The sequence below is a fragment of the Coregonus clupeaformis genome, chromosome 34, assembly GCF_020615455.1.
Source record: "Coregonus clupeaformis isolate EN_2021a chromosome 34, ASM2061545v1, whole genome shotgun sequence".
Taxonomy (NCBI): Eukaryota; Metazoa; Chordata; class Actinopteri; order Salmoniformes; family Salmonidae; genus Coregonus; species Coregonus clupeaformis.
In genome coordinates, this window is record NC_059225.1 from 17,293,068 (window position 1) to 17,305,059 (window position 11,992).

Below are 11,992 nucleotides of genomic sequence, written 5' to 3' on the forward strand. Positions count from 1 at the left end.
ATTTCAGAGTAAGGCGAGAGGGGTGGCTATTTTACTTCACAGATCGGTACCTTTTACATGTTCTAAGGTGATCGCAGATCCCCATGGTAGATATATAATTGTCAGTGGTAGGCTGCTCAATACAAAGGTTCTTCTTGTTAATATCTATGCTCCTAACTGGGACAATGGTGATTTTTTCAAATCGGTTTTCTCTACACTCCCAGATATGTCCACCCATATGTTGATTTTAGGAGGTGACTTTAACTGTTGGTTAGACCCACAATTGGATCGATCCTCCACTAAACCTACCACCTTATCAACCTCAGCTAGAGTTGTTCGAACCTTTATGTCTGAATTCGCAATCTCAGATCCTTGGAGAATGGCTAATCCAGCTGGGAAAGCATACTCTTTTTTCTCATCGGTTCACCACACTTTTACGCGCATAGACTACTTCCTTGTTGATGACCGGCTCCTCCACTCCATATCTTCATGTTCATATAACCCAATTGTTGTATCTGACCACGCCCCTGTTACTATGGAAGTAGCTTTTCAAAATGTAGACAATCAGCGACCGCCTTGGCGACTAAAAACTCAACTGCTCAGTAATGAACACTTTGTCAATTTTGTTTTGAGTCAAATCGACTTTTCATGATTACAAATAGAACCCCAAACATCTCTGCGTCTACTCTCTGGGAAACTTTGAAAGCTTATATCAGAGGTGAAATTATCTCCTACACCGCACATGAGAACAAATTGAAAAGGAATAGGTTATCTATGTTAACACGCTGTATTGCCCAATTAGATGACATTTATGCCGTTTCACCATCCCCCGGATATTTATAAGGAACGTTTAACTCTGCAAGCAGAATTTGACACACTATTAACAGACCAGGTTACTGAAATGCTTGTCAAGTCTAGGAGCACTTACTATGAACAAGGAGATAAAGCCAGTAAATTATTAGCTCACAAGTTACGTCAACTATCATCATCATCTCAGATTACAAAAATTCGTACATCATCTGGGATATCATTAGATCCTGGGGGGATCAATGAGGAGTTCAAGAGATTTTACCAGTCTCTATATACCTCTGAAAGTAAAGCAGATACACTGGAATTGGATGATTTCTTCCACTCACTTTCTGTGCCTTGGGTCGGCCGGGATTTGGTTAAAAAATTAGAGCAGCCGATCACTGTCGAAGAACTGTCTAACGCTGTCAAATCCCTTCAATCTGGGAGAAGCCCAGGGCCTGATGGCTACCCGACAGAGTTTTATAAAAAGTTTATCACCAAAATAGCCCCTATTCTAATTGGAAATGTACAATGATGCATTTGTAAATGGTGCTCTCCCACATACTCTCACTCAAGCAACCATTTGTGTTATTCTAAAAAAAAACAAAGACCCTCTTGACTGTGCATCATACCGTCCAATTAGCTTGCTAAATGTGGACTATAAAATTCTAGCCAAAATTCTGGCAACGCGGCTAGAAACAGTCCTCCCATCAATTATCTCTCCGGATCAAACAGGATTTATAAAAAATAGACACTCATTCTTCAATCTCCGAAGATTATTTAATATTATATACAATCCTTCTATCGACAATACCTCTGAAGCCATTATATCCCTGGACGCGGAGAAAGCGTTTGATCGGGTGGAATGGAAATACCTTTTTACACTCTAAATAAATTTGGCTTTGGCTCCAAATTCATGACCTGGATAAAACTTCTGTACTCATCCCCCAAGCCTCTGTCAGGACTAATAACACTCAATCAGATCGCTTCCCTTTGCAAAGATCGACACGTCAGGGTTGCCCTTTAAGTCCCTTACTGTTTGCCCTCGCCATAGAGCCACTTGCAATAGCACTTCGCTCCAACCCCCTCATCAAAGGCATAGTCAGATACGGGCACGAACACAAACTGTCTTTATATGCAGATGATTTATTAATATACACATCCAATCTTTCTGTCTCTGTCCCTGCTGCCCTTGCCACTTTCGCATCCTTCGGTCACTTATCAGGGTATAAACTAAATCTCAGTAAAAGTGAATTGATGCCACTTAACATGGCTGCAAAAAAATCCCCTTTACATAACTTGCCATTTAAAATAGCTCACAGTAGTTTTATTTATCTCGGGGTACATGTCACAATTAGGTTTGAAAACCTTTTTCAAGCCAACTTTGCTCCTCTCTTAACCCGTACTAAGGACGATTTGGAACGGTGGTCTTTGCTACACCTCTCCTTAGTTGCTAGAATTAACTCTATTAAAATGAATACTCTCCCTAAATTCTTATACCTCTATCAGTGCCTTCCAATATTTCTACCCAATACATTTTTCAAAAAGATCGACGGCCTAATTCTACCCTTTATATGGGACAAAAAGCCTCCTAGGATGCGAAAACAGCTCTTGCAGAGGCCCAAACCAGACGGCGGTCTAGCTCTACCAGATTTCAGATTCTATTATTGGGCCGCTAACCTTAGGATCATTCAGTACTGGTTGCAGAGCAGAGTGATATTCCCACCCCCAACTTGGCTGGAGATGGAGGCTGCCTCGTCTACACCGGCATCATTGTCTTCCCTCGCTCACTCCTCTATTACAGGCCCTTACTCCTCCTTCACCAATAATATATGTGTCAAAACAACATTGAAGATCTGGAATCAATTTAGACGCCACTTTGGGTTTCAAACAACCTCTTCCTTGGCTCCGGTAGCCTCAAACCCAGCTTTTCCCCCATCTATGATTGATGGTGCTTTCTCAACATGGTCTAATCTCGGTATTAAAAGATTCAGAGACCTGTATACTAACAATACATTTAGTACGTTTCAACAATTATCAGCTAAATTTGGTCTCCCCAGACATCATTTTTTAGGTTCTTACAAGTCCGGAGCTATGTCCGCAGCATAGATCCAGGATTCCCAACCTTTCTGGTGGAACACAGTTCGACACATTTCTCACCCCACTTCCTAATCAGAAAGGCACATTGTCAATAATCTATAGACAAATTTGCTCACTACAAGCCATCTCATTAAACAATATCAAATCCTCTTGGGAGGAGGAACTGGGTGAGGAAATATCTGATGAACTATGGGAAGGGGCACTCAAAAGGGTACATAGCTCTTCTATTTGCGCTCGACACGGCCTCATCCAATGCAAACTCATTCATAGGGCCCACTGGACCAAAGCAAGACTATCAAAAATTTACAAGGATGTGAACCCTAATTGTGTTCGATGTAACCAGTCCCCTGCTAATCATGTGCACATGTTTTGGTGCTGCCCATCTCTTGTTGGTTTCTGGAAAGACATCTTCAACACACTCTCAGAATTAAGCGGCACACAGATCGAGCCAGACCCTCTCATTGCATTATTTGGAGTTTCCTTACCCACAATACAATTGACCAAAATGAATAAGGATGTAATTGCCTTTGTCACGTTGTTAGTGAGACGATTAATTTTACTTAGATGGAAATCCTCTGCAGCCCCTTCTCATGCTCTTTGGATTAAATCTATTTTGAATTGCATAAAGTTGGAGAAAATAAAACAGACACTCAATGGGTCTGTAGACAAATTCTATGCAAAGTGGGCTCCCTTCTTTTCTTATGTTAAAAGAATACATTTCCCTGCAGTTCCAGAGTGATGTATATTTATATATTGGTGATGTAAGAAGCCTGGTATGTGCATATACGACATCTCGGATGTTAAGGACGGTAATAACTGTGCTAGCTGACCTATAACAACTGGATCAAAACAGATATTTTTCCTTTTTTTATTTTTATTTATTTTTATTTATTTATTTATTTATTTATTTATTTTTTTGGTGTTTTATCTTATTTATGTATTCAATGCCTATTTTTTCTTTCATGTCTGTCTCTCTATGTTTTGCTGTATCGTTGTCTCCAAATTGTTGTTCCATATTCATACCAAATAACTTTCAAGTGCAATTATTTACTAAATGCTGGTACTGAAAATTCAATAAACAAAGTATAAAAAAAAAAATAAAAATAAAAAAGGAATCCCTAAACTACGGGAATACAGACGATCAATAAAGTTCCCAGCTGCGCCTGAATCTACGAGCGCCTTATGCTGGGAATGAGGGGAAAACTCTGGAAATACAATATCAATACACATATGCGCAACAGGTAGCTCTGGGTGAGTCGGGTGCCTACTCACCTGAGATGGTCCACCAGTGCTCTGCCTACCGCCTCAACTCCTGAAAGACCCTCCCCAGCACCGACCAGCAGTGTGTCCTCGCGGCCACAGTTGGGGCAGGAGATGGCCCTCCTTCCGGTCTCCCTAAGTGCAGCACCCCCGAGCTCCATTGTGTTCAACACGCGCTCCATTGCGGTGCCGAGAGTCTGGATCATGGTCGCCTGCTGTTGGACACCTTCCGCAATTGATCCGGACGAAATGAATGTACCTGCTGACTCCAGATTTTGGTGCGTGTTTCTGTCAGGATGTCAGTGTGATGCGGTAGGACGAAGTCAGGCGCAGGACACAGAGCTAATCGAAAACGTACTTTACTCGTAGGTAACTTAAATAACAACCTCCACGCAGGGAGGAACAAACCCGCTCACCAGACGACAACCAAACATGAACAAACGCGCACAACATACAGTGGGAGCCAGAGCGTTAAATAGGGAAGTAATCAATACCTAATGGGAACCAGGTGTGAACGATAAAGACAAGACAAGTAGAACACAGAAACATAGATCGGTAGCAGCTAGTACTCTGGTGACGACGAACGCCGAAGCCTGCCCGAGCAAGGAGGAGGAGCAGCCTCGGCTGAATCCGTGACAAATTATCCATAATTCTAGTATTAACTTCCTCATCAGGATTATAATTACAGATCATTATCTCAATGCATTCTTAGTCTAAATTACTATAACTTTAGCAGTGTATAGACCTCCACAATCAACCTAATACCACAAAATAAACCATTTTAGACGAGCCTAAATCAGTTACAGGCACAGTTGACCAACGCCTTCCTTCCCCGGCACTCAATCTTCTGGCGTCTCTTCATTTTGTTCTTCAGATAGCTTTATAGTTAAAAATGGATGGCCCATGATAATGTCCCAATTTCAATGTCTCAGGAATAATCTGATTTTCCCAGACAGACTAATGTCTCACCTGAGCCCCACCACAACGCCTATTATGTATTGTCAACCAGTATACCAGCAACATTAGAGAAGTTTTGGAACGGATCTCTCTCCATGCTCACTCCACATGGACTCCTGTCGCACTCCTGAGAGAAAAAGCAGTTGATAGCTTCGATTGTATGCTGTGTACAGGTTGCTGGCTCGGACTCAGGTCTCTCGGTAGAAGTGGTGCAGGACAGGGCTGTATTGAACGCCTTTGTCGCTCTTCTTCAGCCGGTTAGAGGGGATTTTGAGGTTCACACCGTTCTCTGCCGAATTATCCCTGCTATGCATCAAGACACCATCTGTAGTAACCTCGAGAGAGGACAGATCAGAACAACAGTTTAGTTGAGTTCATTTCTGATTCAGGAAATCCAGACAACCATTGACTATATGACAAATGATTGCTTTTACCAATTATTCTTAATACCAATTTCTAATATACTCTCCTTATCACACTGTTGGCTTCACCCATCGGGAGAAATCCCAACAATCCAGCAGAACCAATCTGGTGAGATTTGTATTGAAACAAAACAGAACAAACAACACAACAATACACTCCTTCATATATCACTCGATACACTTCTATACAGTTGAAGTCAGAAGTTTACATACACTTAGGTTGGAGTCAATAAAACTTGTTTTTCAACCACTCCACAAATTTCTTGTTAACAAACTATCGTTTTGGCAAGTCGGTTAGGACATCTACTTTGTGCATGACACAAGTAATTTTTCCAACAATTGTTTACAGACAGATTATTTCACTTATAATTCACTGTATCACAATTCCAGTGGGTCAGAAGTTTACATGCACTAAGTTGACTGTGCCTTTAAACAACTTGGAAAATTCCAGAAAATGATGTCATGGCTATAGAAGCTTCTGATAGGCTAATTGACATCATTTGAGTCAATTGGAGGTGTACCTGTGGATGTGTTTCAAGGCCTACCTTCAAACTCAGTGCCTCTTTGCTTGACATCATGGGAAAATCAAAAGAAATCAGCCAAGACCTCAGAAAGAAAAATTGTAGACCTCCACAAGTCTGGTTCATCCTTGGGAGCAATTTCCAAACGCCTGAAGGTACCACGTTCATCTGTACAAACAATAGTACGCAAGTATAAACACCATGGGACCACGCAGCCGTCATACCACTCAGGAAGGAGACGCGTTCTGTCTCCTAGAGGTAAACGTACTTTGGTGCGAAAAGTGCAACTCAATCCCAGAACAACAGCAAAGGACCTTGTAAAGATGCTGGAGGAAACAGGTACAAAAGTATCTATATCCACAGTAAAACGAGTCCTATATCGACATAACCTGAAAGGCTGCTCAGCAAGGAAGAAGCCACTGCTCCAAAACCGCCATAAAAGAGCCAGACTACGGTTTGCAACTGCACATGGGGACAAAGATCGTAGTTTTTGGTCTGATGAAACAAAAATAGAACTGTTTGGCCATAATGACCATCGTTATGTTTGGAGGAAAAGGGGGGTGGCTTGCAAGCCGAAGAACGCCATCCCAACCGTGAAGCACGGGGGTGGCAGCATCATGCTGTGGGGGTGCTTTGCTGCATGAGGGACTGGTCCACTTCACAAAATAGATGGTATCATGAGGAAGGAAAATTATGTGGATATATTGAAGCAACGTCTTGGTCGAAAATGGGTCTTCCAAATGGACAATGACCCCAAGCATACTTCCAAAGTTGTGGCAAAATGGCTTAAGGACAACAAAGTCAAGGTATTGGAGTGGCCATCACAAAGCCCTGACCTCAATCCTATAGAAAATGTGTGGGCAGAACTGAATAAGCGTGATTAATGTGATTAAGCGTGATTAATGTGTAAAAACAACAACACTTCTGGTGAAATATATACCAATTTAAAATGACAAATCCATAATAACTCCATAAAGATTTTTACCCATACGGTCGTAGGAAAATAGACTTAAGACAGCCTACCCTTATTGAAAGGCAAAGCCCTCTCCTTCTCCCCCGTTGACCAAATCACAAATATGGCTATGAACTATAAACTTCTTTATAATTATCAGTATTACAAATAACCTTTAAATCATCATCCAATGTCTCTCGGCTTTCCAGTGAGGGTGATCAAACCACTCTAGAAAGTCAGAACCGAGGTCAGAGGTCATTCAAAACCTGCAAAGAAGTGTTTCATTCTATAGTAGACCAAATTTTTAAAAACAGTCAAACATTTCATACATTTCGTATCCCAGGTGTACAGTAAGTCTTCAGTACAGTTCTTATCAAAATAAATAACGTGTTTAATTAAAACTCAGAAAATTAAAACTTCAGAAAATTCCATGTGTGTACCCCTTTAAGGTGCAGTCTGTCTAACCCGTGAAAAACCCACTAAACCCAAATGAAATAGTCTATTCAAGAAGTCAAACGCGGTATTAAAACACTAACAAATATTAATAACAAGTGTGTTGTGTGAGGGTATTTGCAAACCATACGGCAAAAACAAACAAAAATGGCCAGCCCTTATTTAATTTGGGTGCTTCCTTTACGGCCGAATCCGGATACCTTTATACTTATAAAACTGCCGAATTTCACTAACGTTAACTGCGCTCCCCAAACCACAGTCTCGGCAACATTCCAAAGAGAGCAATAATGACACCCTCCTCTCCTGGAAGAGAAAGTGTACATTTGGTTAACATTTACTATAGCACTGCTTAATCAGCAACCCAAACGTTTTATTTGCAAACAAAACATGAAGATAATTCCACTGTACTCCCTCCAATCAGACATTGTGTGTTTTAATCTACCCCATCGTTTTATGTATCCTTAATTTAGCATACGAGTAACAAGTCACTCCCGTATATGACTGGTCTCTCATTTTCGCATGATTTTCCCGTATCCAACACACCCCAATGCACTTCATGTTCATGAACAAACATTTTAAGAGGTCATTTTAGGTTTGGTAACCCCAATGCTGTCGCTTGACAAAATTTCTTCTTAAAAACTCTACTAAGAATTATTCACAATACTAACGCCAATCTAATTTCCCGTAGGTTAAAGTTAAAACACATCAGATGATACAGCATCCCGTCAAGCAGAACAAACACCTTCTAAAATAAACAAACCCAGAACCCCTTTCCGGTAATCTTATTATTTTAACCTGTTTCATTGATTTAGTAAAAATATAAACCTGATGATTAACAAATGTGTGGTCCTCTGTAGCTCAGCTGGTAGAGCACGGCACTTGTAACGCCAGGGTAGTGGGTTCGATCCCCGGGACCACCCGTACGTAAAAATGTATGCACACATGACTGTAAGTCGCTTTGGATAAAAGCGTCTGCTAAATGGCATACTATACCATACTATACTACTATACAAATCTAGATCCTTCAACAAGTTGGTGCTGTCTCAACAGCGTAACAGTCAAAACTAACTGTAATCCACATAAATTACTTTACACTGTTGCACGTAATGGAAACAGATTATCAGTTTAAAATACATTCACTTTCTGCTGAAATTCACTGGTGTTACCCAAACTATAGAATTGAGTAATAATAATTAGAAATTGACGAAGAACATCTCCGCATTCAACTTAGTCATACCACTACACCAAACTTAACCCATTATTTCCCTTACAGCCCGCTTGAGTTCAGCGAGCCCCAGTCGCTAACACCTGCAGACTAAAACATGGAAACTCTTCTATTCTTACTAGTAGAAAAAAATAAAAAAACATTCTTAAACAACGTTCTGCGTTTACCTCTATCATAAGGTAAAAAAAAACTAACTTGACAACTTTCACAATACTAGATTGCTGTTGTAGCCTTGTATTATCATGCAATAATTAACACCCATATCCAGCTATCAACCATGATCATGGTCACAGCTCTATAGCAATTGCCTATCCGCTATTATTAAAATTCAATAGATATAGGTAACAGTCCCTTCTGAGTAGACTACAGGTAATAAAACAAACACTTGCTGTTGTTGACAAGCATATATTCAATTCATATCCATATTCAATTCAGTATTTTAAAGTACAACCCCATTCTCAGTAGGTTCCTCCAGCAAACCATTAGGCCACACCAAAAAAAGTATTACCTCAAAATCGTTCCGCTATTCATGTTGAATAAATGAGTCTTTAAATTTGAACTAAGAAAACCGCTAAATTGTTCAGTTTACATCTTAAAACAAACACTGGCTGCTGTATCTAGCTAAGCAACCCATGGCCATAGTTGAATTATAGTCAGAAACCCAGATTGTAGTCAGTAACTCAGACCATATGCCTATTGAAATGACAAGTAAAGTCCGCAAATAGCCCAATTACAATGGTTTGTAGTCTTAACATCTGCCACATAATAACGACAATTACCAGAAAATAAAGGTCGTCCAAGTGTTTCTTCGAAGATCATGCTCAAAGGGAATACATTAGCAGTCAATGAGTTAAATCCACATTCATTGATTTGGAAGCATCTGGCGAGTTTAATATACATCACATAGCTCCGCAATGATAATTAGTTTGATGGAAACCCTAATTTGGCTTTGTACTGTGTTATAAATTACATCGATAATTTCCAGGCCTTATGGGCAGTTTTTTTTCTTCTTACATGTTGCACCCGGGCAGAGAAAATCCCATAAGCCTTTTATAGTTACATCGGTTAGGGTAAGTCAATTCCCCATATTTTCCAAAAGTGGACATACCCCAATCAGTTTCTGAGACTATTGCCCAGACTTTGTAGACAGTCATATAATGCTTAACCTTATCTCTATCAAATGATCCATAAATGGGACCAACTCAGAAAACGTGTATTAATTTTTTTCCACCCCTGATGTACATCTACGTTTGGGTGCGCAAGTTAGTATATGAATATTATTCTAATTATTACTTTATCAAATCTCTAGTAATCGATTACACACACATAAAATTAATCATATTTTTATATATTCACAGAATCCATATGGAACGTTAGAATTTCTTAGGTACTCACATCAACCAATCCATTCGCGTTTTCAATGATTCTCCATCGCCACAAAGCAGCTTCTTCAAAACTACTCCCAGCGGAACAAAAAAAAAAACATTTGTTTCCCGGACACTGCCCGGCGTGTCATGGGATCCTCAATGGTTCTCTAACCTCCCGGAAACCACGGCAAAGTCAAGCCTCCCAGAAAATATAGACTTGTCGCTACTTTCTAAAATAACATCCCGCTCCCAATACCACCCCGTGATATTCTATGATGGGCAGTGATGTACGGAACCCAAAAACAACGCTATATATCGAAACTTATTATCCAAAGTTAAATCTTAATATGCACATTTCTATATTATTATCCAAATGTAAGATTAACACTTATTTTTACACTTAAACAACTCTCATATCACATTCACAGAATACCACAAACACTCACAATAACATCTAACAATAGTAACCCAGGGCATACCTGTTTACCTAATTTATCAAAATATTTAATCAAAACATTACACGTTATAATTTGAACTTCACCAAACCAGGTGCCCTCGCAAGGCGTCACCTGCACTTTAGTTCTTCGTCCAATACATTATCCTCACCAGTCCTACTGTGATCAACCCAGTACCATGGATCTGGACTTTTGGTGGCCCACAACTGGCTAATTTAACAATTATTTCCAAGGATACCTCACTTAAGAACACTCCTATCAACTCAACACAGTCCTGCAAGTTAACCCAGCTGTGGCCCCCTTAAGGAAGACCTCGCGCAGGGCATACAACAGGTTTTTTTTTTTTTCTTATCTTTACACGACATCACTTATTGATAGATTGTCTAAGCTCACCTCTCTCAATACAATGTTCGGGATCTGGCTTCCACCCGTGCCCGCTTCCTCTCAGATCAGGTCCAGCTGCTGTACAGGAGCGTGGTTTTCCCTGAGATCCCAATTGTGGAATGAGTCAAACGGGTTAGGATTTGTATGAAATAAATGAATAATTCACAGCAGACAGTGTCTGCGGTGAAGACTGTTCTCATTGTATGGAATCCAGGGTTTGGCCCCCAAGACAAGGTTCTTATCAACATTATCCATACCCGAGCCATCTCTCACTGGTACCTTACATTACACAAACACCAATTCAGTCTATGAAAATGCAGGCTCAGTCAGACCAGAGAAATCTTCCTCTCACACACCATTAATCATGAAATGGAATGTGGCTGTTGGTTTTATCACCTAGCCATCCCTAAATCAATTGCCAGGCCCAGCTTCAGAGGCTCCTATCTCGAGTAAAACCCATGTCCTTGACCACATGCCTAGACTAGCTGCAGGGAGCTGGAGTAGAAACCATCCCTTTACAAAAACACAGCATTAGTAGGACAGAAATGTCTTACTATTTGTTAACCAAAGCAGGTAAACATGTTACATGTTAATTTTTCTCTCATCTTTCAACACCCATGCGCTGTCCATCTCACGGCTGCCGCTTCATAGTAATATAAGGTATGTAAATTACTCGAATATGGCTTATTGGGAGGACAATAACTCTGATAAATAGCTTCATTATGGGCAGTGCTCAGATTTGACTTTGTTTGTTCCGGCACCTATTTGCCCAGATCCGGTACCTCTCGTGGCATCATTTATTAATTATTTCACTGTTCGCACTGTAGACATTCTAATAAAAGCGATCAGCGTTAAATCAAGTTGCCGCCTCGTTGTTTCTCCCGCCCCCCTGAAAGACCATAATGTAAAAGCGCGGTGATCCTTCTATGTAATCATCCTATCCTGCCACACTGATTCCAGACCTGCTCTCTTATTTGCACATAGAGGTTATGGGGAGGAGTGGAGTGAGGGGCAAACTGTTCCTGATGGCGATGCAAATCCCACCAGTTCAGCATCACCAACAGCACCTCCACTAGCTAGTAGGCCTACTAGCGAGTCAGACTAAGCGGGAGACAGGGAGCTGGGGGG